The 27,179-nt window shown below is 39.6% G+C and overlaps 1 long non-coding RNA gene across 1 annotated transcript in view; it reads left to right on the forward strand.

Moving 5' to 3' along the window:
• Positions 1 to 2,513: 2,513 nt before the first annotated feature.
• The window catches only part of LOC123800703 (uncharacterized), a 54,489-nt gene continuing 29,823 nt past the window's right edge, over positions 2,514 to 27,179 (forward strand). Inside the window, exons 1-2 of the long non-coding RNA XR_006781986.2 lie at positions 2,514 to 5,519; positions 16,266 to 16,364. This is a non-coding gene — a long non-coding RNA (uncharacterized LOC123800703). The remainder of the gene's footprint in view (positions 5,520 to 16,265; positions 16,365 to 27,179) is intronic.

Consider the following 27,179-nt stretch of genomic DNA (forward strand, 5'->3'; position numbering starts at 1 on the left):
AATTATGTTTCCTTTTTTGATCAAGATATTTCATCAAAAGCATAGCTGATTGAGAGTATCTTTTTGTGTTTAGAGGTTTCATTCCCGAATGCCAGGAAAGACCTCTCCTGATTGTCATATCCCACATCAGGGGGGAAACGCATAGATTAGAAAGCACTAAAGCCACATTTGAGTAACGGGTAAGAATAGGAGGGAGGACTATCAGGCATTTCCCATCTGCGATAAGCACTGGAAATCATCCCAAAGCACTGAGCTAGCATTACCCTAGTGGGCTTATCATTTCTATTAAGTTTTGACAGGCAGCAGGTGTAAAGCTTAATAATGATTATACAGAATAAGATGAGAAGCAGACATTCTTCAAGGAACCATCCCAGGCCAACGTGTCCCTTCTAAAAGCCTTGCAACAGTTAAATGGTGAGCTCATTTGTATTTCTCTTGGATACAGGGGAACACTGTATTTAAATAGGGCAGACTAAGGGATCTCTGGCATTATGAATTGGAGTTTCTGGTGACAGATTGGAGTTTCTGGTGACAGATCCAATAGTCAGGAAGGTTTTCCCCTTTTGCACTATGTTGGGCCAAGAACGAAAGGGAAGAAATAAGGTAAGAAGCGACAGTGAGGAAAAGGTATATAGGCCTAGTCCAGTCATCTTGGGAAAGCTGTCCCCTTCAGCTGTTGTTTGCTTCAGTTCTTGGAAATCTTAGTTTTCAGGTCATCAGTTGGTGTGTATGTCAACTCAGGGTTTAGTGCTTTCTCTAGATGTGACACAGGGATCCAAGAGCCTACTTCTTGGAGTTTGATAGCACAAGAGTGGGTTAACAGTACCTGATAGGGGCCTGTCCAGTGGGGTTGAAGAGTCTTTCTGGAGAGGTCTTCCTTAATAGATGAAATCTCCAGACTGCAAGATGTGGTGTTTAAGGTCTTTGTCTTTTGGGAACATGCTGCTGATTCTTCTACTAAAGCGTGGTTATTCTCAACAGAAACTATTAGGCCTTTGCAATACTGAGTTATATCCCCACCCTTTACCATCTGTAGATTGGAAGAAGCAAGAGCCAAGTACACTAAGCATCCTATGGTTATCTCAAAGGGTAAGAGTTTATGGGTTCCAAAGAGGGTAGACCTGAGATTTGAGGGAGGTTCCACAGCTAGGGGTGTTCTTTCCTAGCAGGAGTTTAGCACAGAACTAGCAGTGGCTATCTCATGGTAAGACTTCAGTTCAATGAGAAAACATACAAACCATTACCAAGACATATTTATATCCATGAAATGGGGGTAGCTGAATAAAATGCACTTGCCAAATCTCAAGTAGTCTGTTGGACAATTTAAAGTGTCTGGGAGCAGTGTGAACAGGTTTTCCTGAATTGTACTTCAGGCGGGGGGTTAAGCCAAGTAGACACCTTTTGCAGGCTTGTTAATATATCCCCACCAGTATTAGTTCAGGAAGTTTATCATTTTATCAATAGACCAATGATTCAACGTATATACAGTAGTAATGGGCACTTTAGATAGTCTCTGGCAGAACTGGATTATTATTTGATCCAAGCCAGAGTTGTTTCTTTTTTAATTGAACCAACAGTTATTAGATTTCCAAAATTGTTTTTCCTTTTTGGGGGCCAATTTGGGCATCTCTAGTCAATTTTTCTAGATTATCACTTGGGGGAACATTCCTTTGGACCATGGCATAGGCTTGGTTGTTCATTCCTTTGAAAGCATGTTCTTTGAAGAAATATCAGCAAGATGGTTTCCTTTAGCTTCCAAGAAATCATATCAGGAATGCCCAGGTACCTTGAAAATGGGTAAAGCAGCTGGCAAGGATCTGACATCTAATAATTCATGGACATAAAGGCTGGTTTTTGGTTTTTTGTGGGTTTTTTTTTTTTTTTTTTTTTGTCCTCACTGGAAAGGAGGAAGCCTCACTAATTCCATGTCATTCCAAAGTCACGAGCTACTGCAAAGGCATACCTTCTATCCATATTAATGTTTGCAATTTTTGCCCTTGCTGAAATGCAGGCCTAAGCTAGAGTGTACAATCCAGCCTGGTGAGCCAAGGTAGCCGAGGTTAAAGGTTCTGCCTCAACAACTTTGTAGGGAGTTGCCATAGAATACCCAACATTTACCATTTTCACCTTTTAAATAAGAACCATCCGTAAATCACAAAAAGTCAACATTATCCGAAGGAGTTTCCTGTAAATCATCACAGGGGCCGGGAGGTGATCTGTCAGTCATGAGGAGTGTCATCCATAACAGAGGGAGGAAGGGTGACATGGTTGAGACTATTCCAGTGACAAAGAGTTAAATGAGGAGTGGTTAGCAAGAGGATTTCATAGGAGGTGAGAGGACTGGCCAAAAGGTATTGAGTGTGATGAGAATTCAGGGGGGGCTTCCATTGCAGGGGGTGCTAGATTGTTAGAAGGGATCCCATGACTAGCTCTCCAGTGACCTTGACTAACAGGGTGGTGGCAGGAATAGTTCTGAGGCAAGGGGGGGGGGGTACCTTTGTGCCACAGGGTCTCGCTGTTGGCTATAATACCCTATCAGTAGTTGGTGGTTCCATGTTTTGGGTGAGCACCCCAAGGCGGTTCCCTTCCCTTTCCGATACAAAAAGAAAAAATGGAAGTTGATAATGGGTATGTCCAAGGGCAGGGGAATTTATCAAGCTTTCCTTTAGAGCTTTCAAGGTTAAGTTTACCCTGATCTTCCCAAATAATAGGGTCAGGTTTTTTGTTTTTGATAAAACATATAGGGGTTGGGCCATAAGAGGGAAGTTTAGAATCCAGTTTTGGCAGTGGCCCACTAGCCCAAAACCTCATAACTGGCACTTAGTTTTGGGTTTAGAAAAGTTTAGGATGCCATGAAACCCATTCGGACCTAAATATAGCCCTTGCTCTAAAAGCAGCTGCTCCAACTATCAAACCTGAGTATAAGCAAACCACAGTTTCTCTTTGGAGGCTTTGTTGTTCCCGTAAGGCTAGAAATTTTAACAAGTGGATGCTGTCTTCCTGCCGAGGCCTGAGAAGGGGAGCAAAGAAGTCATCTATACATTGTCATAAAGCAGAGCCTCTAGGTAACTTTATACATCTAAATCTGCTTTTAAAGTTTGGAAAGGACTCTTGGTAAAACCTTGAAATATTACTGTTAGGTGTATTGTTTTCCTTCCCCAATAAAGGCAAAGAGATACTGGCTGCCCTTATCCACACGGATGCTAAAGAACGCACTACGTGAATCTAATCTAACAGAGTACGGGGATTTGGAACAACAGGGTGATGAAAGATAACAGTATTGTTTATGGCTTAGAGATCCTGGACAAATCTCCATCTGTGGCCATTGGGTTTACTCACAGGCAAAATAGGAGTATTACAAGGACTAGTACAGGAAGGAGGAGGCCCTGAGCCTTATAATATTCTGTTGTGGGCTTGATCCTTGAAGGGTTTGTTTATAGGGTATTGATTAATTCCGGGTGAGGTTTTGAGGGATATATTTGGATCTGAATAGGAGGTGCACTGTGGATTCTACCACTATCAGTTGAAGAGTTTGCCCATAATGAAGGTGAAAGTGGATCCAATAGGAACAAATTGTTAGTGTCCTTAAAATTAGCTCCAGTGCCATCAGAGAGGGAGCAAACAAAAGATGTTGAAGGGCCATTTGATTCACCTGGTTGGCTATTTGGTTGCTGCTATCAAATTCTAAAATTATCTCCCCCTTTGGGGAGAAACAAATTCCAGCAAGATAGTTCTCTAAGAAATCACAGCTCAATATATGAATAAAGGTGGAGGAACAAAGGATAAAATGATGAGCATCTTTCAGAGGGCCTGAACAAAAGGAAAAAATGGGCTTAGAGATTGGAACCTGTTGAGGTTTGTTAGAGACCCCCACTATTTGAACCATGTCAATATTTTGAGGCAGGAGCTGTTTAATAACAATAGGGTTGAGTACCAAGAGTATGACTCCAGTGTTAATGACAGAGAAATTAATTCCCAACCTTGAGAGTTATCTATCCAAGCTGGTTATGAGGAAGGATTGGAAGAAGGCTCTGTGATTCCTTGGAGTCCCCAGATAGGAAGTTAGGAGGCCACTGGAAAAGCTGGTTAGAGGGCTGAGGGGACCTGGAGTGCTTAAGTTTGTAACAATCTTTCTTCCAACATCCTGAATTTTTGCAATAGTGGCAGACACATTGGGAGGGGTTTGGTTTTGTGTAGAGGCCTCCATTTATTGGAATTGAAAAATAAGGATTTTAGTGGCCTTCCTGTTAATCGAATCCTCTAGGGTGCAGCGAGATGATTTGCATTTTCACTAGAAGGGAAAGATTGCAGTTCAGCCCATTAACGAACGTAGAGTGGGAGGCTACCTGAGTGGACTCAACATCCAGAGGAAGGCCAGAATTTTCCTTGAAAACAATTTGGAGTTGACGCTAACAGTTACGCACAGCTTCACTGCTTTTCTGAGTACAAGCCTGAATCTTATTTCAATCAAAAGGTTTTGGAAAAGTGCTGGGATTTCCCAGGTGAAGTAGTTTAGTGCTTGCTGAGCCTGATCATATAACAAGGCCGTGACATGCAGAGCTGTAGAGATTTTGAAAACAGAATCCTCTCAGCTGTTTCATCCACTGTTGGGCTTGGCCTTCACCACTGAGCGTGTGAGCAAATTGAGGAACCTGGTTAGTAAGTCTGGGTGACTAATTAAGTCCTTGACAAATTTATGAGGATTTTCAGTAATTCTAGGAAAATCTTTGACTATGGCTTATAGTATGGCCTTAGTCCAAGGGACATAGGAAATTAGGGGCTTAGCATGAGAATCCTCAGAGGATCTAATTTTAAAAGGGCAGGTTCTAATGGGTTGGAGGAGGAGGGAGCAGAGAGAGGTTCCCCAAAACAGGAAAGTTCAGTGAGAGAATTAGAATGAGGAATTGGATGGTATAAAGGAGGTAGAGATAAAGACAAATGGGATGGGAGGGGGGAAAGGCCTGAAAACCTTCTTAAATTTCTTTTGTTTGTGTGCCTTGCTTAGTTTAGAAATGGTACTTTGTAAAGAGGTGATTTTAGAGTCCTGAATATCACACTTGGAAGCCTCAAGATAACAAATGAAATAGGCATCCCATTCAGTGTGTCTTATTTCACAGTCACGGCCTTCTAACTTGGTTCTAAGAAAAGCAAGTTTGAGGAGATCAAAAATCCCCCAAAATGGCCACTCGAGTTCTAAATTATGTATTGTTACATTGGTCCAATTAGTTAAAAATGTGCATGAGACTGAACTGTAATTTTTAAGTGTAAAACCCAGACAGAGGATGCTCCTGAGAAATTTTAACAGATTGGGATACCATTACTCAAAACCAGATCTTCAGAAAGCAGAAGAGCACTCACCAGGAAGGACAACGCCTTCATAAAAATGACAACAAAAAAACAGATCCTGAGTAAAGTCAGACCAAAAGCCAACCAGAAGGAGCTTGGATCTAAGAGGAGACTCCCTGAACCGAAAGGAAAGAGATGACCCATGGAAGCAGAGAAACAGCTCAGGAGCTCATGTGAGTACCTCACACAGTTCTGGGGGTTGTTAGTCTCATAGGGGTTATCTATACCTTTGTGGTTGCCATGTAATGTTGACCTAAAAAACAGAAGAGCCAGTTATTTTACCAGCAAGATGAGCTTATTCAGGAATAACAAAGGAATTTCCACAAGCAAACTCTGACAAATTATAGACAAGTCTACAGAACAGAAAAGAGGGACTTGCTTTTATAGGGCAAAAGAGCTGGGAGGGGCTGTTTTGCTGTATTCTCATTGGCTGAGCTGTTGCTGGGCAAGGAGAAATTCTTCCTTCTACATGCTGTGGTCTGTAAAGTAAGCTTCTTCCTTTCGGGGAATGTGAGGTATGCTTTTATGGCAAGTGGTAGTATGTGACAGCTCCCCCTTCGGGGCTTCCAGACTCCATCTTTAATGGAGTTAAGCTGCATGGTTATACAGTTACACAGTTACACAGATTAAGTTAAATTATACAGACCTATATTAAATTGCCTGGCTTATCTTCCATTTTAAATAATTGTTACACCATTTTCCTTATTAAAGTTGAATTGATGGTTGAAGACATCACCTTACAGACCTAGCTATATAGTATTTACTACTCGTTGCAATTATATGTAACTCTAAAGAGATAAGTAGATGAGATTTTAATAAACACTTAATAAAAGGGGAGATTAAGATGAATCAATAAAATAAAGATGAATCAATAAAATAGAGAACATAGAGGAAAAAGCAGAAAAGCTTAAAAGGAAATAATTTAGTGATCAATAAACAACAGGTAGAAAGTTTAAATGATTTAAAAAATGCTTATACCAATAAGATAAAAATCAAAGTGAGGTTTGTCTCAAGTATGGAATTCACTATTTCAGTTTGGGTCTCCAGAAAAGCGGGGGCCAGTCCTTTTCTTTATATCTCTTTGGCTCAATTCAGGCTTTGTTAATGGTAGAAAACTTAAACTTGTCAATTCATTTTGATTCACTACCTTCTTTTTTAAAACATAACCACTTTTGTCTAATGGCTCCGTTCATTTGGCATTGTCTCTCTCCCTCTTTTCCTTGCCTTCTCCCTGGGATGGCCTGAGGCCCCAGCGGCTGGCATGGTGTCCTGACCCTGGAGGTGGGACACCTGGGGGTAGTCCTGCCTCTGCCGTCACTGGCCTCTGCCCTTTGGGCTCAGCCATGTGCTATGTCCACCCAACTCCATTGCTGATGTCTTCAGCTCCACTATGGCTTGCCATCAGCAAGCCCACACACATTGCTGCTTCTTTGTCGCAATTGTGAATCTCTCCCATCTGTAGCTTTCTCTCAGTCTACCTCTGTGTTCTTCTTCAGGGAAAGTGACAATTACAGAGGCTTTCCATGCCACCTGGGCATGCATGGGTCTCTGTGGGGTTGCTGTCAGGTCTGCTTACCCAGATAGTGCCCTCAGCATTGCTAATTCATTACCTTGAGTCAGGCTGGACTTGGTGCTTCTCTAGGGTCCTTCTCTCAGTTTCCTCAGGCCACATCTGGGAAAGGAGGTAAAAACAAAACAAAACAAAACAAAAACAAAACCTCCTCTGTTCTGGAGGCCCTCAAACTCATCAGAAAGATCTCATTGACCCTACAACATTGGGGCTCAGCCTACAGAGGAAGCAGCCTGCCTCTAGGCTCTTTTCAGAAACCATGCATCTCTGCTCATGTCCTTTTTACATGTCCCTCTTCAGCCACTGGTCGAATTCTTTTTTTTTTTTTTAAGATTTTATTTATTTATTTGACAGAGAGAGACAGCCAGTGAGAGTGGGAACACAAGCAGGGGGAGTGCGAGAGAAAAAAGCAGGCTCCTAGCGGAGAAGCCTGATGTGGGGCTTGATCCCAGAACGCTGGGATCACGCCCTGAGCCGAAGGCAGACGCTTAACGACTGCGACACCCAGGCGCCCCCACTGGTCAAATTCTTATCTCTTTCTAGGAGGGGAAACAGCTCTGATATCATCATGCCCTTCTCCCCACAGAGGGACATAAATGGCTTTCTCTAGAGCCTCCAGACCCCCAAATTGGAACAGAAATAAGGCACCTCTGATTCTTGACAAGTAGGAGACTAGCTTAGGCTGCTGGTCTCCTCCAAACCTGATGGGAGGCCTCAGGGAAGAGGAAAGTGTGTGGAGCTGAGAAAAAGTAAATAAAAGAATAAATGAATAAAGTAAATAAAAATAAATGAATGAAATAGTTAATGACCAGAAAATAAATGAATAAAGTAAGGGAAAATTTGAGTGAAACCTTCATGGGCAGTTATAAGGGTAAGGTAGCCTGGTATGAGCAGGATAAAAACAGAAAACCTGGTTGGATATAGGCAGACCTCTAACCCCTGAATATTTCTCCTCTCCTTCCATTCCTTGAGACCTAGGGGAATAGAACAAGGAAGAAAACTTGAAATAGAACACCTTGGGGTAGAAGACTAAGTGGGGGTTCCTGAGGGACCCAATTGCCTTGTGAAGAGAAACATAGGAATGGTAATTCCAATCTATGTCATCCTACGCGCTGGCATTTGCCCTGAAACCTACCTCTTAACCTACCTCTAAACCTTGCCTCGTAAACTTACCAGGAGGACACAAACTAAGTCCCTGGCATCAGCCCATCTCCTGGAGCATGTTGCTAATCAGGGAAGCCATGAAGATGACTATAACTTGTCTACTAATATTCATTTTTAATTTTTCCTAAGTTAAGAAAAATGATCCATTTTTAGCTAGACACATGATTATCCAGAATAAAAACTATGTTCCTCAGCCTTCTTTGTAGCTAATTGTGTCCATATGACATAGAATATTTTTTACAACTAGTTGCTAATAATACATTTGAAACCTATAAAAGTGAATTTCTAGTAAAAATAGAAAATACTAATATTGTCACAAAAAGATAACTAGAACAGGCTAAAAATAATCAGTAAAGAAATGAAAATGGTAGTCATCAGGATCTCCCCCAAACACCCTAAAAGCTCCAGTCTCAGAGAGTATGATGGTTGAATTCCACAAAGCTTTTGGGGCATCGATAATACTTGTTTAATATAAGTTATTTCTGAAAATAGGAGAAAAAGATACCCCAATTCTTTTTCTTTTCATGAGGTTAGTTTAACATTGTTCCCAAAATTGAATAAGGAAAGGAAAAGGAAAGAAAGTTATAGGCCCATTTTCACTAATTAACAAAGAGTTAAAATTTTATAAATAAACTATTAGTTAATTAAATCAAATAGCATATTAAAATATATTGTGATCAAGTAGCTTCTTTCAAGAATGCAAGGACATTCTAAAATCTGAGAAATCTATTAATATAACTCATTACTTAAATAAGAGAAAGACTAAAATGACATGACTGTTTCAATAGATGTGAAAAGAGCATTCGATAAGTTCAACAACTAAAATAATTAAAAAATAAACTCCAAGGAAACTAGGAGTAAATGAGAGCTACCTTAACTTCATGAAGTCTATACACCGAAAACTAATGGTAATCAATTTTCTAAATGAAGAAAAGTTATACACATTCCTTTTTTAGATCAAGAAACAAAAAAGGGGAGAGGGATGATTGAGAGAATCCAGAAGAATTGACTGACACCTTATTGGAATTAGTAGTGGAATTCATCAAGTGTATTTGATAAAATATTCTTAGGCAAAAATCAATTACATTCCTTTATACCAGAAGTTAGGTCTGTGTATTTTTCCTTTTATTTTTAATTGAAGTACAGTTGACATGTACTATTAGTTTCAGATGTACAACAGTAATTTCACAATTATATACATTACAAACTGCTCACCACAATAAATATAGTTACTCTCTGTTACCATACAAATTTATTACAATATTATCTACTATATTCCCTATACTGTACTTTTCATCCCTGTGACTTGTTTATTTTTTATTATTTTTTAAGATTTTATTTATTTGACAGAGCACAAGTGGACAGAGCAGTAGGTGGAGGGAGAGAGAGAAGCAGGCTCCCCACTGAGCAGAGAGCCCGATACGGGGCTCAGTCCCAGGACCCTGGGATCATGACCTGAGCCGAAGGCAGACACCCAACTGACTGAGCCACCCAGGCACGCCGTGTGACTTGATTATTTTATCAATGTAAATTTCTAAAATAAAAACCAGGTTTAAGGGCAATAAGAAACAAAGTGCCAAGTAACAAATATAACTGAATATGTATGAGATCTTTGAAGTGCTTTGACATTTTATCAAAAGATATTAAAGAAGACCTAAATAGATGGAAATATTTATATCTTTTGTGAATAGGTACTCCACATTAAAAGGTTGATTTTTGCCAAATTAATCCATAATATTAATACAAATCTTGGGTTGATAAGTGTTGATACAATAAAAATTCCATTTTTTTGTGGAACTTAATAAGCTGACTCTAAATTTTATATAAAAGAGCAAATTACCAAGAAGAGTCAAGAGATATGTTAAAGATAAACAAGCAGGGAGACATGCCTTATCAGATACCAATATTTATAATGAAGTTAAGTAATTAAAACAGTGTGATGTAAATGCAGAAATAAACACATGGAATAATGAGACAGAGTCCAGGGACAAGCCTATGCACTTAAGAAAACTTGCTAAATAAAAAAAATGGTAATACAGATCAGCAGATGGACGATGTGGGAAGTGGTCCTGGGGAAAACTGTGTATGGGGGAAAGATACAACTAGAGTGCCACATCTCACCATACACAAATGGGACTCCTGCTAATTTAGAACTGGATGTCCAAAGCAAAATTTTAACTCCTTTGGAGAAAAATTTAGGAGAATTACTTTGTGTCAGGACATAAAAACATATTTTTAAGGTAAGACAAAATAAGTTTAACCATAAGTAAGAGATTGGAAAATTTGACTAGATTAAAAGAAAAAAGAATCTTTATTACAGAAGATACCATGGAGGAAACGATAAGCCACAGGCTGGGAGAAGGTATTTACAGCGCAGGTGATAGACAAAGGATTAGTACTTAATATGTAAAGGATTCCTAAAAAGACAAAAGTAACAGATGACACAGTATAGAAATGGTAAAGGGTATAGACAGGCCATTCATAAAAAACTTTAAAAAGGAGTTTAACCTTAAGAGTAATCAAGGAAATGCAAATGAAAACCACAGTGAAGGTTCTATTTCACATCTATCATATTAATAAAAATTTTTAAGTTTCACTTGTCTAGAAGGTGGGAACAATATTAGTTAACACTGGGGCGCCTGGGTGGCACAGCGGTTGGGCGTCTGCCTTCGGCTCAGGGCGTGATCCTGGCATTATGGGATCGAGCCCCACATCAGGCTCTTCCGCTGTGAGCCTGCTTCTTCCTCTCCCACTCCCCCTGCTTGTGTTCCCTCTCTCGCTGGCTGTCTCTATCTCTGTTGAATAAATAAATAAAACCTTTTAAAAAAAAAATATTAGTTAACACTGCTGGGACGGGGCTGGGGAGTATAAATTAGAATCATCACTTGGAGCAATTTGGCAAAATGCAGCAAAGTTGAGAATGCTTATTCCCTATAATGCTGAAATTCCACTTGAAGGTGTATACCCTAGAAACTTGGCACCCTAGAAGCAGAGGCACAAAGAGGCATATACAGGATGCTCACTGAAGCATCATTTATAATGGCAAATAACTGGAAATCTCATCGATGCCTGTGAACAGAAGAACAGATAAATAAATGATGTGTCTTCACACTCATTCATTGGCCACATGTGTTTCTGCACCTAATGATGAGGATCACAAGAGTACCTATCTCAGTAGAAAAGGTTTTTGAGGATAAAACGAGTCTGTGTTGTAAAATACTTAGAACAGTGTCAAGCACAAAATAAAGTCTATTAATAGCAACAGCAGAGCAGTGGGCCAAAGTGGTAGAGACAGCATTCCCAGGGAGGAAAACAGGATTTCATCAAAAAGATCCAGGCTGACGCCAGAAAAATGACAGGCTCTAAAGGGCAAAGTACTACAGACCAATGTCAAAGATAAACAGGGTCGAAGGCTCAAAAGCAAGAAAGAAACTAAGTTGTTCAAAATCAAGCCTGTTGAGAATGAATTTGTGTTGGAATTCTCACTTGGGTGGCTTAGGGGAGTTCACTTATAGACAGGGCATCTGGAAGGAATTGCTTCTTAAATTACCAAATGCTTTATCTTTCTTTCTTTTTTTTTTTTAAATTATGTTATGTTATTCACCATACAGTACATCATTAGTTTTTGATGTAAAGTTCCATGATTCATTGTTTGCGTATAACACCCAGTGCACCAAGCAATACGTGCCCTCCTTCCTACCCATCACCGGCCTAGCCCAATCCCCCACCCCCATCCCCTCTGAAACCCTCAATTTGTTTCCCAGAGTCCATAGTCTCTCATGGTTCATTCCCCCTTCTGTTTATCCCCCCTTCATTCTTTTTTTTTAATAATTTTTTATTATATTATGTTAGTCACCATACAGTACCTCCCTAGTTTTTGATGTAAAGTTCCATGATTCATTACTAGCCCCCCTTCATTCTTCTCTTCCTTCTCCTGCTGATCTCCCTGCTATTCCTTATGTTCCACAAATGAGTGAAACCATATGATAATTGTCTTTCTCTGCTTGACTTATTTCACTTAGCATAATCTCCTCCAGTCCAGTCCATGTTGCTGCAAATGTCGGGTAATTGTTTTTTCCCAAAGATACAGACATAGTGAAGAGAAGGGCCATATGCACCCCAATGTTCATAGCAGCGTTGTCCACAATAGCTAAACTCTGGAAGTAGCTGAGATGCCCTTCAACAGATGAATGGATAAAGATGTGGTCCATATATACAATGGACTATTACCAAATGCTTTCTCTTTCTATCTGGAACATGAGATCCATCCCTTCATCCCTTTCCCATTCATCTCCTTTTTCTCCTGTCTTCTCTTTTTTTCAATCTGGAGAAAACTTTATATATGTTCTGCCACTCAGAATGTACAAATGTTAATATATTATTATATTTACTTCAAGTATTTTTAATCAACGGGAATTATAAATAAACTTGTCCCTCTCCTCGGTCCTGTTCATCTCCTTCCCTGCCCAAGCACATCTACAATCATGAATTTGGTGTAGATTCTTCTAGTCCACTCTTTAAAAAATTGTGTTATTTCATTCATTATCAGGAAAATACAAATCAAAACCATGATAAGATACCACCTCACACCTGTCAGAATGGCTAAAATTAGCAACACAGGAAGCAAGTGTTAGTGAGGATGAGGGCAAAGGGAACCCTCTTGCACTGTTGGTGAGAATGCAAACTGGTGCAGCCACTCTGGAAGACAGTATGGAGGTTCCTCAAGTGGGTAAAAATAGAGCTATCCTACAATTCAACAGTTACACCACTAGGTATTTACCCAAATGATACAAAAGTACAGATTGGAAGGGGTGCATGCACCCCGATGTTCATAGCAGCATTATTAACAATAGCCAAACTGTGGAAAGAGCCCAAATGTCCATCGATTAATGAATGGATAAAGAAGATGTGGCATGTATATACAATGGAATATTAACCATCAGAGAGAATGAAATCTTGTCATTTGCAATGACGTGGATGGAGCTAGAGTGTGTTATGGTAAGTGAAATATGTCAGAGAAAGACAAATACCATGATTTCACTCGTATATGGAATTTAAGAAACAAAACAGATGAATGTAGAAGAAGCAGGAAAAAGAGAGAGGGAAACAAACCATAAGGGACTTCTTTTTAAAGATTTTGTTTATTTATATGAGAAAGAGAGAGAGAGAGCATGAGCAGGGGGAGGGGCAGAGGGAGAAGCAGACTTCCTACTGAGCAGGGAGCTCGACCAGGGGCTTGTTCTCAGGACTCTGGGATCCTGACTTGAGTGGAAGTCAGACGCTTAACAGACTGAACCACCCAGGCACCCCACATAAGAGATTCTTAATGATAGAGAATGAACTGAGGGTTGATGGAGGGAAGTGGGTGGGGGATGGGCTAAGTGGATGATGGGTATTAAGGAGGGCACTTGCTATGATGAACACTGGGTGTTATATATAAGTGATGAATCACTAAATTCTACTCCTGAAATCAATATTACACTATATGTTAACTGAAAATAGAATTTAAATAAAAATTTGAAAAGAAAAAAATAATTTGTTACTATACATTTATTTGCCCACAAACAATATAATGTATTGTTGTGTGTTTTAAAAATAGAGTAGTGGGGGGCGCCTGGATGGCTCAGTTGTTAAGCGTCTGCCTTCGGCTCAGGGCGTGATCCCGGCGTTCTGGGATCGAGCCCCACATCAGGCTCCTCCTCTGGGAGCCTGCTTCTTCCTCTCCCACTCCCCGTACTTGTGTTCCCTCTCTCGCTGGCTGTCTCTCTGTCAAATAAATAAATAAATAAATAAAATCTTAAAAAAAAAAAAAGAGTAGTGGGGCACGTGGGTGGCTCAGCTAGTTAAATGTCTGACTCTTGATATCAGCTCAGGTCTTAATCTTAGGGTCCTGAGTTCAAGCCCAGCATGGAGCCTACTTAAAAAAAATAGAGTAAATACGTCATACTGTGCATATTGTTGGACAGCTTGCTTTCGTCACTGAACATATTTTTCAGCTCAAACCATGTTTATATATGTTGATTGAGTTTGTTCCATTTAACTGTGTCTATTCCATCATACATTATACCACATTTTATTTATTCATTCTTTTCTTGATGTGTGTTGTGTTTTCCAAGTTTTTGCCATTATAAGCAATGCTACAGTGAACATCTTAATATCCAGTTCTTCTTTAGCAATGAAACAACAGTTTCTAGAGCAAAAGAAGAATAAACTATAATTCTGATCTTTTTTGTGTGCATTTTGTGGTAAAGGACTAAGAGGCATCCAAAATTAAATTGTTATGAGTTAGATGTGTCCAGATTCTACCAATTTGTTGGCCCTAGATAAGATCCCTTATCTTGACAGAATTCTCTAGTGTGTAAGAATACAAGCTTGAGATCCAAACTGCCCAGGCTTAAATCGTGTCTTAGTTTCCAATTACTGAGGCTCATTGGCTAGTCAGAAAAATCTTTCTCCTTCTAGTGTCAGCTACAGAGTGGACTCAGGTCCGTTTCTGTTGGCCATCAGTACCTTTGAACATTTTTCTCAATGTTTAGGTAGGGGAGTCCCCATTTGAGTCCCTATCTCCCCCTACAGGAGCTGGAGCATTGTCATGTGTCCTGAGATCCACCAGTCAGATACCAGAGTTTGAACCCTAGAGGAATGGAGGCGTTAATTCTGGCAAGGTTGGGGGAGGCTGTATCCTGTTTTCAGAGGGGGTGACACTGCAGGTTCTAATGTGGTACCCAGGCCTGTTGTCTAACATCAATCATCTTGGTGATGCAAGCTGCATTGTCTAGCATCGGTGGTGAGCTCTGCAGTGTGATTCGGGGCATGGTTCCTGGTGAAGTTGCCTCCAAATCCTGTTTCTCTGGCTATCAAAGAAACTTAAAATCCGTTAATAAATTATTTTCCTATTTAAAAGGATCAGAGGTGCTTTCAGTTTTTTGCAATTAAGACTCCTTTCTAAAAGAGGGTTGATTCCACAGAAGACTGTTTTGGGTCTTCCCATTATATCATGCAACCTTTTTTTTTCTCAGGATGCATTGGCACTCTGGTAAGGGTGAGCTAGAAGAATTCAAGACCGAATTCCTGTGGCTCCCAGATACCCTGTGTGTCTAACATTCAGGTCTGGCAGTGTTCACTGGGTTAGATTGTCCTTCTTATTTCAAAACAAAACAAAACAAAACACCCACCTATTTCCTCCTCTGTGATTTGGCTTCTGTGGCTCCTTCCAATCCCAATCAACTATACCAAGGACATGTACATGTTATTTGAATTCCAATACTCTAATTGTGGAGAGAGCTTAGATTCTCTTGCAGTAGGGCTTCTAGGCTCTAGAGAAATTAGAGGAGTTGGTTAGATTCCTGTTTAACCCTATTTGAGTATCTCATGCCCGTTAAGGAGTGTTTCATTAAAGGTCACCGTGACCACGAGATCTAGAGCTACCCAAGTCTTCCTTTGACCACAGCTCCCCCTCTTCTTGTGGTCTCTAAAGGAAGTACATATACAAGGAAAAATAGCAAGAAAAAGAAAGTCACGCTTCAATTTTTGTGTGTCTTAGAATCTAATCCCTATTTTAGAGAATTCTGGTAAGGTGGGCTGCTTTGTGGAGCTCTCTTTTATATAAGCTATTAGGCAGTACGGCCTCAGGCCGAAAAACCTGTGAGACCTTTCTTTTTTTCACCAATTACATCCTTCTCTACCATTCCCCTTAACACCGTTGGTTATCTTGGAGACTAACTCAACACACATCTGCCAGCACCTGACCAGATGACACCACAGAGAAAATGACATCCATGTGCTTCCCCATAGTGTGGAGCTGAGCAAGGCCACAGCTGGGGCCTAGTTCTGGCCCAGCCATGTGGAAGGTTGGGGTAGAGGGAGAGAAGTTGATTTTCTTCCATGTGGGAACAGATTCTGACTTAGGATTCCAGCCAAGAGGAAAAAGGAGTTGAAAGAAAGAGAGCCATACCCTATATGGCTTCTAAACCTTGTGACTGTACCCATTAGAAAACTAGGTCAGGGGCGCCTGTCATGCAACTGTTGATCTCAGGGCCATGAGTTTGAGCCCCACATTAGGTGTAGAGATTACTTAAAAGAAATAAGTAAACTTAAAAAAAAAAAAAGAAAGAAAGGAAAGAAAACTAGGTCAAAACAGTGCCCTGACAACTGACCAAACCAGATCCATATCCTTTCTCCGTAGGGTGCAAGAAAAAGACTAGAAGAGCTAGAAGAGGAGTTTTGCAAGCTTCTTCTGCCCGGGCCAGATGCACAGAAAGGTGTTACCAATTCCCAGATCCTGGTGAGTTTGGGTCCCAGCTTCCTCTCAAGTTAGGACACCTGTTATAATGGTAGAGTTAAATCTCTCACCCCAAACTATCCTAGGAATCTTCAGGATAGAGAAAATCGAATATGCTTATAGGGACACTGAGAGAAAAGGTAAAGGATGTTAGGAGTTTGGGTTTTAGTTCAATTCTATTTATTTAAGGGGGTGGGAAGTTGGTGAACAAGTCTTTCATTCTCCTATCTACATGGCAGTGAACTGAATTAACTAGCATGTTTGTATGAATCACTAACCATAAAATCACATCAAGATAGGTAAAATCAGTCTTAAAATATTAAAAAGGGGTACCTGGGTGCTGCAGTAAGTTAAGCATCTGACTCTTGGTCTGGGCTCAGGTCATGATCTCATGGTGGTGGAACTGAGCCCCAAGTCGGGCTCTGTTCAGCAAGGAGTCTGCTTAAGTTTCTCCCCCTCCCTCGGTCCCTTCCCACCTGACCCCTGCATTTGCTTGCTCTCTCTCTAAAATAAATAAATAAATCTTTAAAAAATATATCTTTAAAAAATGACCCCTTCATGTCATTCCAGGATCATGTTTTAAAGACTTGGAACTGTTCTACTAGCTGGCTCTTTCAAGTCCCCTAGGATTTAGACACAAGATTCAAACCTTTAACTAGTGACCTGATAGTGATTTATAATCCTGTGGCTAGGATAATTAAGCTATCATTGATATAGAGATGGGAAGCAATATAAATTCTTGGATATTACAATGATCTTAAAATAATTTTAAAATAATACATAAGGAAAAACTTCTGTTTAACGTTTACTAACACCAATGGTCCTTGTTTTTCAGAATGTCAGAATTTTCCTTATGTTTGTTTTTGTGGGAGTTTTTTTCAATTTTTTGAATGGGTTTAATTTTTAGAACAATTTTAAGGCATAGCAAAATCAAGCAGAAGGCACAGATTTCCGATATACCCCCCTGCCCTACATACGCACAGCCTCCCCCATTATGAACCTTCCCCACCAGAGAGGTACATTTATCTGTATGTTTTCCTATTGCTTCTCAAGATTATGAATCAACAAGGTCAGATCTTTTAAAGGCTTTGCCATCTAGTTGGGTCATCACCAACCAGATGGCAGTTTTCACTGACAAGCTTCAAATACTCTCAGATCACTTTACCAACCCCCTTCCCTGCCTCCATCTCTTCTCCATATGATGGTGAACTCATTATAATCCTCATATATGTACATACACATTATAAATACACATGGAAAATATACATTTTACTATGTACACAATATATGTATGTTATGTGTCTTTTTTACATGCATACGTGTATAAAACATGCATGTTATTAATCTGTGATATATTATTTGTAAAATTCTCCCCCATCCATTACATTTCCCCTACCTAAACTCATAATTCTTGTCTTGTGAATTTATGGTCAACTGCTGGCGAGGGGGGCGGGGATGTAGTGGTTGTAAATTGCAGATAATGACTTTGGGGGGGCTTCTGAACCCTTAACTGGAACTTTTGTTTGGTTATTTTGCTACTACTTTAGACTCCATTTTTACAGTTCTGAAGCTTTAGTAAAATTTTATTAGCGTTCTGGGAAGGGATGGGTTAATTAGAAATGTTGACAAGGAAGAACTAGTCAATGTAATTTATTTAGATTTTCAAAAGGCTTTTGACCAATTTCCAAAGCAAATACTGTACTAGAAAGATAATTATAAATTGATGGAAATATTTTGTTATGAAGTGAATGTTGGCTTAAAAATAAGCTCCAGCAGTGTATGGACATTTTCAACATAGATAACTATAAACATTTTAATAACATCTGTTTCCTGAGCCACATGAATGTTTTAAAGTGCATTGAGTAATGAAAATAGTGTTATTTCCAGAATGTGTCTACAAGCTTTAATTAAAAACGAGAGTACTTTCTTTAAATGCATGAGAGATCTGGGGACTGACCTTTTCTCCCAAATCTCATCCTGTACAGGCAATATGTTTTCATGTGGTTACCATTGTCAACTGTGAGCAAATCTACCAATGACCTTGATCTACTATTACCAGATCTGAGAATTAAGTCTTATCTTTACTTTCTTTACCTATACTGCCTTCTCTTCCATCAGTCTCCTGTTTATTTTTCCCTGTTTATGTTTTGAGTTTTAAAACATCTTTTAAAATATTTGAAAAAAATTTAAATAAATCTCTATAGTATATCTTAAGATAATTTAGGGATGAACTTGAAGATTTCCATTTCTCTATGGTAGCATCAGTTTATGTGTTATTAGCAAAGTTTTGTTGGTTTCTTTTTGTGATATTCAAATCTTCATAAACGGGCATGAGAATATAGCCAGTGCAATGTCCACTTAGCAGAGTGGTCTTAAATAAAGTGCAATGTCTTTTATATACTAATAGGACTCTGATTTATATTAACTCACAAGACCAGAAATATGAAAGGATAATTTGGCGAACATACCTTTCTGATAGGTATAGGCCTAGATGAAACAAAGCATAATCACTATACACCATCTGGACACTTGCAGCTCAAGAGCCTCACCAACTCTCTGGGGGAAGAAGATATCATTTTTCCCTTCACAAAACTTATGATTTGTTTGGGAAGACAGAATTGGCACATAAGGAACACAAGGGAATTGTGCAAGGGGTTATGTAATTTAGTATTAGCTCTGTGGAATATACAGAACTGTCCTGACACAAAATTTTGGCATTTGCTTAGCCTTATTTCTCTCAAGTCCTTATTTCTCTGCTCCTCTCCTCCTCCCTGGGTCTTCCTCTCTAATTTCCCAGACACCCAGAGTGTACTTCCCAGAGCGTTCCCACCACATCTGAACTCAAGTACCTATTTATTGAATTCAAGATGCCATCACTTATAAAACATACTACAATTCTTTGTACCACTATGAAAAAAATGATGCCAATTAAGTTTTATCACAATGCTTTCTTATTTAAAAATTGAAATCATTAGAATTACACTTGTTTTTACATATAATGCTTTTTTGCATACAGAAAAAGGGAAATAAAGTTAATTAAATAGTTGAATCATTAAGATTTTCCCAAACCTTCACAACTTCCAATAAAATGTTATTAAACTAATTTGTATTGAGCTATACATGACTAGTCCTTGATTCAATTTCATTTTAACACACTTCTTGATCAACCTGAAGTCAACACACCTACGTATTTATTGAACGTTACTACATACCCAGTACTACATACAGAGGGTCAGGCAAGTGCAGATAACGTTAAATAAAGAGGGTAAGATCTGAAATGGACACTGTAGAATAAATGAGATTACACATTGGGGGGTGAGATGCAAGTGGTGGAAAAGGGGGAAAGTTGAAAAAATAAACCTCTGTGATGTTCGATTATTCAGCTGTAAATGAGATATTACAAGAACCAGTTTTAGATCAGAAACAGTTCACTCAAGAATAAGTAAAATAAAAAACATGTGAACTCATGGTTTCCCATTAAAACTACCTATTAATATCAAAATATCCAGACGGAAATAAAGCTCCTAATCACAGGTAATAGAAGAAAGAATAAAAGAATAGAAGCTGTCACATGGAATGTTATGCAGATATGTGAAAGTGGTATCATTTAGTATTGAGTAAAAAAGTTGGATACGGGACACCTGGGTGGCTCAGTCGATTAAGCATCTACCTTCGGCTCAGGTCATGATCTCAGGGTCCTGGGATTGAGCCCTGCATTGGACTCCCTGATCAGCAGGGAGCCTGCTTCTCCTTCTCCAGCTCCCCCTGCTTATTCCCTCCCTCCCTCTCTCTCTCTGTCAAATAAATAAATAAACCTTTTTTTAAAAAAGTGAAATACAAAATTACACATACAGTGTTGCTACAATAAAAAATACATTTGCTTGTAGCCCAATTTGCATAAAGGACTTAGGTAAGACTATGTATGGTTCTCCCTTCTATATTTTCTTTAATATAATCTTATAACCTCTTTTTAATAATTGGTTTGAAGGTACATGTGAGGAGAAGTGGCATGAACAGGTTGGGATGGAAGAATGATATAATATGTAAATCAAAAGGCAAAGATTATAAAAAGAAAAATTACTATCAAAATATTTTTTCAACTTTAACATGAACTTATGCTTCTGATTCATGTTAATGGAAGATTCTAATAAGTCACCAAAGGAAACAGAAAAAGTGAAACATTGGATAATAGAGGTTGCATTAGTTAAATACCATATATTAGTACTTCATAATCAGTTTTTTTTTTATTCACAATGCTCAATTTTTTTTAAAACACAAAATTAGAAAGCTACAGTGGCCATTGACCTACTGACTGCCTGAAGCTTCTACATTTGGATTTTCAGATATATGTTATGTTTTCAGAATCAAAAATGAATTTTCCATATTATATATTACCCTTTTGCATAATCTTTATTCCTTTGTATGAATCTAAGTTTCCATCTGGTATTATTTTCCTTCAATGTGAACATTTCATGCAGTGCAGGTTTGCTGATAAGAAAATGTCTTTATTTGGCCTTCATTTTTGAAGAATGTATTTGCTGGGTATGCAACTGTAGGTTGATAGAGGTTGATAGATTCCACTCCCTCCCTTCCCAGAAATGTTTAAATGTCATGCCATTGACTCCTGACTTGCATTGGTTTTGATGACATCAGCCATGATCCTTATCATGTTCCTTGTATGTAATGTATCTTTCTCTCTGGTTGTTTTAAAGATTTTCTCTTATCGTTGATTTTCAACAATGTAATTACAATATGGCTCGGAGTGGTTTTCTTTGTGATGATCCCTCTTAGTGTTTGTTAAACATCTCAGACCTGGATGTTGATAATTTTCCTCAAATTTGGAAGAAGTTTCAGGCATTATTTCTCCAAGGATTTTTTTCTTCCCCACTCTTCCTAGAACCCTCAACTATGCATATGGTACACCACTCAATATTGTTTCAAAGGTCACTGAACTCTTGGTCATTTCTTAAAATTAATAAACCATTTTTAGAGCAGTTTTTGGTCTCCAGAAAAATCGAATGGAAAGTACAAAGCGTTCCCGTATACCCCCCTCATTCATGCATATGGTTTCAAGTATTATTAATATCTTGGTTTTTTTTTTTTTTTAAACTATGAGACTTTATTATATTATGTTAGTCACCATACAGTACATCCCCGGTTTCCGATGTAAGGCTCGATGATTCATTAGTTGTGTATAACACCCAGTGCACCATGCAATACGTGCCCTCCTTACTACCCATCACCAGTCTATCCCATTCCCCCACCCCCCTCCCCTCTGTGGCCCTCAGTTTGTTTCTCAGAGTCCATAGTCTCTCATGTTTCATTCCCCCTTCTGATTACCCCCCCTTTCTTTATCCCTTTCTTCCCCTACCGATCATCCTAGTTCTTATGTTCCATAGATGAGAGAAATCGTATGATAGTTGTCTTTCTCTGCTTGACTTATTTCACTTAGCATTATCTCCTCCAGTGCCGTCCATGTTGTAGCAAATGTTGAGAACTCGTTCTTTCTGATAGCTGAGTAATATTCCATTGTATATATGGACCACAACTTCTTAATCCAGTCATCTGTTGAAGGGCATCTCGGCTCCTTCCACGATTTAGCTATTGTGGACATTGCTGCTATGAACATTGGGGTGCATATGGCCCTTCTCTTCACTACATCTGTATCTTTGGGGTAAATACCCAGTAGTGCAATGGCTGGATCATAGGGTAGCTCAATTTTTAACTTTTTAAGGGACCTCCACACTGTTTTCCAGAGTGGCTGTACCAACTTGCATTCCCACCAACAATGTAGGAGGGATCCCCTTTCTCCACATCCTCTCCAACAATTGTTGTTTCTTGCCTTGTCTATTTTTGCCATTCTAACTGGCGTAAGGTGGTATCTCAGTGTGGTTTTGATTTGAATTTCCTTGATGGCTGATGATTTTGAACATTTTTTTCATGTGTCTGTTAGCCATTTGTATGTCTTCATTGGAAAAGTGTCTGTTCATATCTTCTGCCCATTTTTTTATTTATTTGTTTCTCGTGTATTGAGTTTGAGAAGTTCTTTGTAGATCTTGGATACCAGTCCTTTATCTGTAGTGTCATTTGCAAATATATTCTCCCATTCCGTGGGCTGCCTCTTAGTTTTTCTGACTGTTTCCTTGGCTGTGCAGAAACTTTTAATCTTGATGAAGTCCCATAAATTCATTTTATCTTTTGTTTCTCTTGCCTTTGGAGATGTGTCATGAAAAAGGTTGCTTTGGCCGATGTTGTAGAGGTTGTTGCCTATGTTCTCCTCTAGAATTTTGATGGATTCCTGTCTCACATCGAGGTCTTTCATTCATTTGGAGTTTATTTTTGTGTATGGTGTGAGATAGTGGTCAAGTTTCATTCTCTTGCATGTAGCTGTCCAATTTTCCCAGCACCATTTATTGAAGAGACTGTCTTTTTCCCACCGGATGTTTTTTCCTGCTTTATCAAATATTAGTTGCCCAAAGAGCCAAGGGTCCATTTCTGGGCTCTCTATTCTGTTCCATTGGTCTATGTGTCTGTTTTTGTGCCAGTACCATGCTGTCTTTGTGATCACAGCTTTGTAGTACAGCTCGAAATCCGGCATTGTGATGCCCCCAGCTTTGTTTTTCCTTTTCAACAGTTCCTTGGAGATTCGGGGCCTTTTCTGTTTCCATACAAATTTAAGGACTGTTTGTCCCAGTTCTTTGAAAAATGTCCTCGGTATTTTGATCGGGATAGCATTGAAAGTGTAGATTGCTCTGGGTAGCATGGACATTTTAACTATGTTAATTCTTCCAATCCATGAGCATGGAATATCTTTCCATCTTTTTATGTCTTCCTCAATGTCTTTCAAGAGTGATTTATAGTTTCTAGAATATAGGTCCTTTACGTCTCTGGTTAAGTTAATTCCAAGGTAACGTATGGTTTTTGGTGCTATTGTAAATGGGATGGATTGCCTAATTTCTCTTTCTTCGGTCTCGTTATTCGTGTATAGAAATGCAACTGATTTCTGAGCATTGATTTTGTATCCCGCCACGTTACTGAATTGCTCTATAACTTCTAATAGTTTGGGAGTGGCTTCTTTTGGGTTTTCCATATAGAGTATCATGTCATCTGCAAAGAGAGACATTTTGACTTCTTCTTTGCCGATTTGAATACCTTTGATCCCTTTTTGTTGTCTGATTGCTGTTGCAAGGACTTCTAGTACTATGTTGAATAATAGTGGCGAGAGTGGGCATCCTTGTTGAGTTCCTGATCTTAAGGGAAAGGCTTCCAGCTTTTCCCCATTGAGAATATTTGCAGTAGGCTTTTCATAGATGGCTTTTATGAGATTGAGAAATGTACCTTCTATTCCTACACTCTGAAGGGTTTTAATCAGGAAAGGATGCTGTATTTTGTCAAATGCTTTTTTGGCATCGATTGAGAGGATCATATGGTTCCTGAGTCTTTTCTTGTTGATATGATGTATCACGCTGATTGATTTGCGAATATTGAACCATGCTTGCATCCCAGGTATGAATCCCACTTGATCGTGATGGATAATCCTTTTAATGTACTGTTGGATTCTATTAGCAAGTATCTTGTTGAGGATTTTGGCGTCCATATTCATTAGGGAAATCGGTCTGTAATTCTCCTTTTTGATGGGGTCTTTGCCTGGTTTGGGGATCAAGGTAATATTGGCCTCATAGAATGAGTTTGGTAGCTTTCCTTCTGTTTCTATTTTTTGAAATAGCTTTAGGAGAATAGGTATTATTTCTTCTTTGAATGTTTGGTAGAATTCCCCAGGAAAACCGTCTGGGCCTGGAGTTTTGTTATTTGGAAGGTTGTTTATCACTGACTCAATTTCTTCATAATTAATTGGCCTGTTTAAGGAATCAATTTCTTCCGGTTTCAATCTTGGTAGTTTATAGGTTTCCGGAAGGATTCCATCTCTTCCAGATTGCTTAGTTTATTGGCATATAGCTGTTGATAAAAATTTCTAATAATCCTTCCAATTTCAATGGTGCTCGTCGTGACCTCTCCTTTTTCATTCATAATTTTAATAATCTGGGTCCTTTCTCTTTTCTTTTGGATAAGTCTTGCCAGTGGTCTGTCAATTTTATTGATTCTCTCCAAGAACCAGCTTCTAGTCCTGTTGATCTGCTCTACTGTACTTCTGGTTTCTGCTTGATTGATTTCAGCTCTAATTTTGGTCAACTGCTTCCTCATGCGTGGATTAGGCCTGTCCCTCTGTTGCTGTTCCAGCTTCTTGAGGTGAGAATATAAAAACTGCATTTTAGATTTTTCTATTCTTTTGAGTGAGGCTTGGATGGCTATGTATTTCCCCCTTAGGACTGCCTTTGCAGTATCCCATAGGTTTTGGACTGTTGTATTTTCATTCTCATTGGTCTCCATAAATTGCTTAATTTGATTTTTGATTTCCTGGTTTATCGAGTCATTCCTGAGCAGGATGGTTCTTAGTCTCCAAGTGTTTGAGTTTCTTCCAAATTTTTCCTTGTGGTTGAGTTCCAATTTCAGAGCGTTGTGGTCTGAGAATATGCAGGGGATAATTTCAATCTTTTGGTATTGGTTGAGACCTGTTTTGTGTCCCAGAACATGGTCTATTCTTGAGAATGTTCCATGGGCATTAGAATAGAATGAGTATTCTTTGGTTCTGGGGTGTAGTGTTCTATATATATCTATGAGGTCCAACTCGTCGAGTATGGCATTCAAAGCCTTTGATTCTTTGCTTAGTTTTTGCCAGGGTGTTCTGTCTATTTCTGATAGTGGAGTGTTGAGGTCCCCTACTATTAATGTATTTTTATTTATATGTCTCTTTATTCTGGTTAAGAGTTGGCTTGTGTATCTTGCTGCTCCCCTGTTGGGGGCATATATATTTATAATTGTCATATCCACTTGTTGAATACTTCCCTTAAGAATAATATAGTGCCCTTCTGCGTCTCTAACTATAGTCTGTAGTTTAAAATCCAATTTATCTGATATGAGAATTGCTACCCCAGCTTTCTTTTGAGGTCCATTTGCGTGAAAGATGGTACTCCATCCCCTTACTCTCAGTCTGAATGCATCTTTGGGTTTGAAATGAGTCTCTTGTAGACAGCAAATGGATGGGTCATTTCTTTTTATCCAATCTGCAACCCTGTGGCGTTTATGGGATGGTTCAAACCATTTACATTAAGACTGATTACTGAGAGATATGATTTTAATGTTGCCATGTTGCCAGTAAAGTCTTTGTTTGTATTGGCTGTGACTTTCTGTTCTGTATCACTCTTTGGGCCTTTTTACTTTTATAGAACCCCCCGTAATATCTCCTGTAGGGCTGGTTTCGTGGTTACAAAATTGGTTAGTGACTGGCGATTCTGAAATGCCTTTATTTCTCCATCAATTCTGAATGACAGCCTTGCTGGATAAAGGATCCTTGGCTGCATGTTTTTCTCTGAAAGAGCTTTAAATATGCTCCCCCAACCCTTTCTCTCATTCTAGGTCTGTGTAGACAGGTCTGACGTAATTCTGATGCCTTTGCCTTGGTACGTGAGAAATTTCTTTGCCCTGGCCGCTTTCAATACTGTATCCTTGCATCTAATATTTGCGAAATGCACTATGACGTGACGTGGCGTAGGTTTGTCATGGTTGAGCTTGGGAGGGGTCCTCTCTGCCTCTTGGACACGAATGTTTGTTTCCCTCGCTAGATTAGGGAAGTTTTCAGCTACAATTTGTTCAAATATCTCTTCTAGACCTCTGTTTTTCTCCACCCCCTCGGGGATGCCGATGATTCTAACATTGGATCGTTTCATTGAGTCAGTAATCTCCCGTAACCTACATTCGTGGGCGTGGATTTTTTTAAGACCATCTTCTATTTTCATTTTTTCCTCTATTAACCCATCCTCCAATTCACTAACCCGTTCCTCTGCTTCTGCGACCCTGGCCGTCAGAGCCTCTAGTTTTGCCTGCATTTGGCTCATAGAATTTTTAATTTCTGTCAGATTCGCTCTCATTTCTGTCCTTAGGGATTCTATATTCTCAGTAACCTTTTCGTTAATAGTTTTTTCAATTCTACTCATCATTTTGACCATCGTTACTCTGAATTCCATTTCTGATACTTTGGTTACATCCATATCCATTATTTCTGTGGCAGAGGCCACTGACTCACTGTCTTTTCTTTGCTGGGGGGGGGCTTCTCCTTCTTGTCATTCTGATGAGGAGAGGTTGAGGGGTTTCCAGAGCCCAAATTATTGACGGGGTCCCAGGCCATGCCCCTTGTTTTATAGGGATCTTAGGGATGTGGGCTTCTTCTTTAAAGATTTTATTTATTTATTTATGTGGCAGCCAACCAGCGAGAGAGGGAACAGAAGCAGGGGAGTGGGAGAGGAAGAAGCAGGCTCCCAGCGGAGGAGCCCGATGAGGCTCTCCTTTCCGGAACGCCGGGATCACTCCCTAAGCCGAAGGCAGGCGCTCAATGACTGCGCCACCCAGGCGCCTCGGGTTGTGGGCTTCTTGATTTTTCAGCCTGCCTTCTGTGTTCTGGGGGAGGGGCCTGCCGCGCCGATACTCAGGCAACCCTGTTTGGGTAGAGTCTCCGTGTCCCCTGCGAGGGGGGATGGGGATGGGCACTCCCTGAGCCGGTATTTCCAGGCTTTTGTTCTCTGGCGGCTTTCCCTGGCGGCCGGCTATGCCTCTTCTGAGAGTCAGAGCAGCAGCGGCTGAATTTCAGCCTCTGTCTCAGAACAGAGGGATCGCGGACCATTCTCCGCTGATGTTCTGGCCACTTTAACTCTGTTTCTGTTGGTGCTGCTCAACCCTGCAGCATCCCGGGATGTGTGCCCCACA

Source organism: Ursus americanus, chromosome 26 (assembly GCF_024610735.1).
Source record: "Ursus americanus isolate L20-20 chromosome 26, mUrsAme1.1.p, whole genome shotgun sequence".
Taxonomy (NCBI): Eukaryota; Metazoa; Chordata; class Mammalia; order Carnivora; family Ursidae; genus Ursus; species Ursus americanus.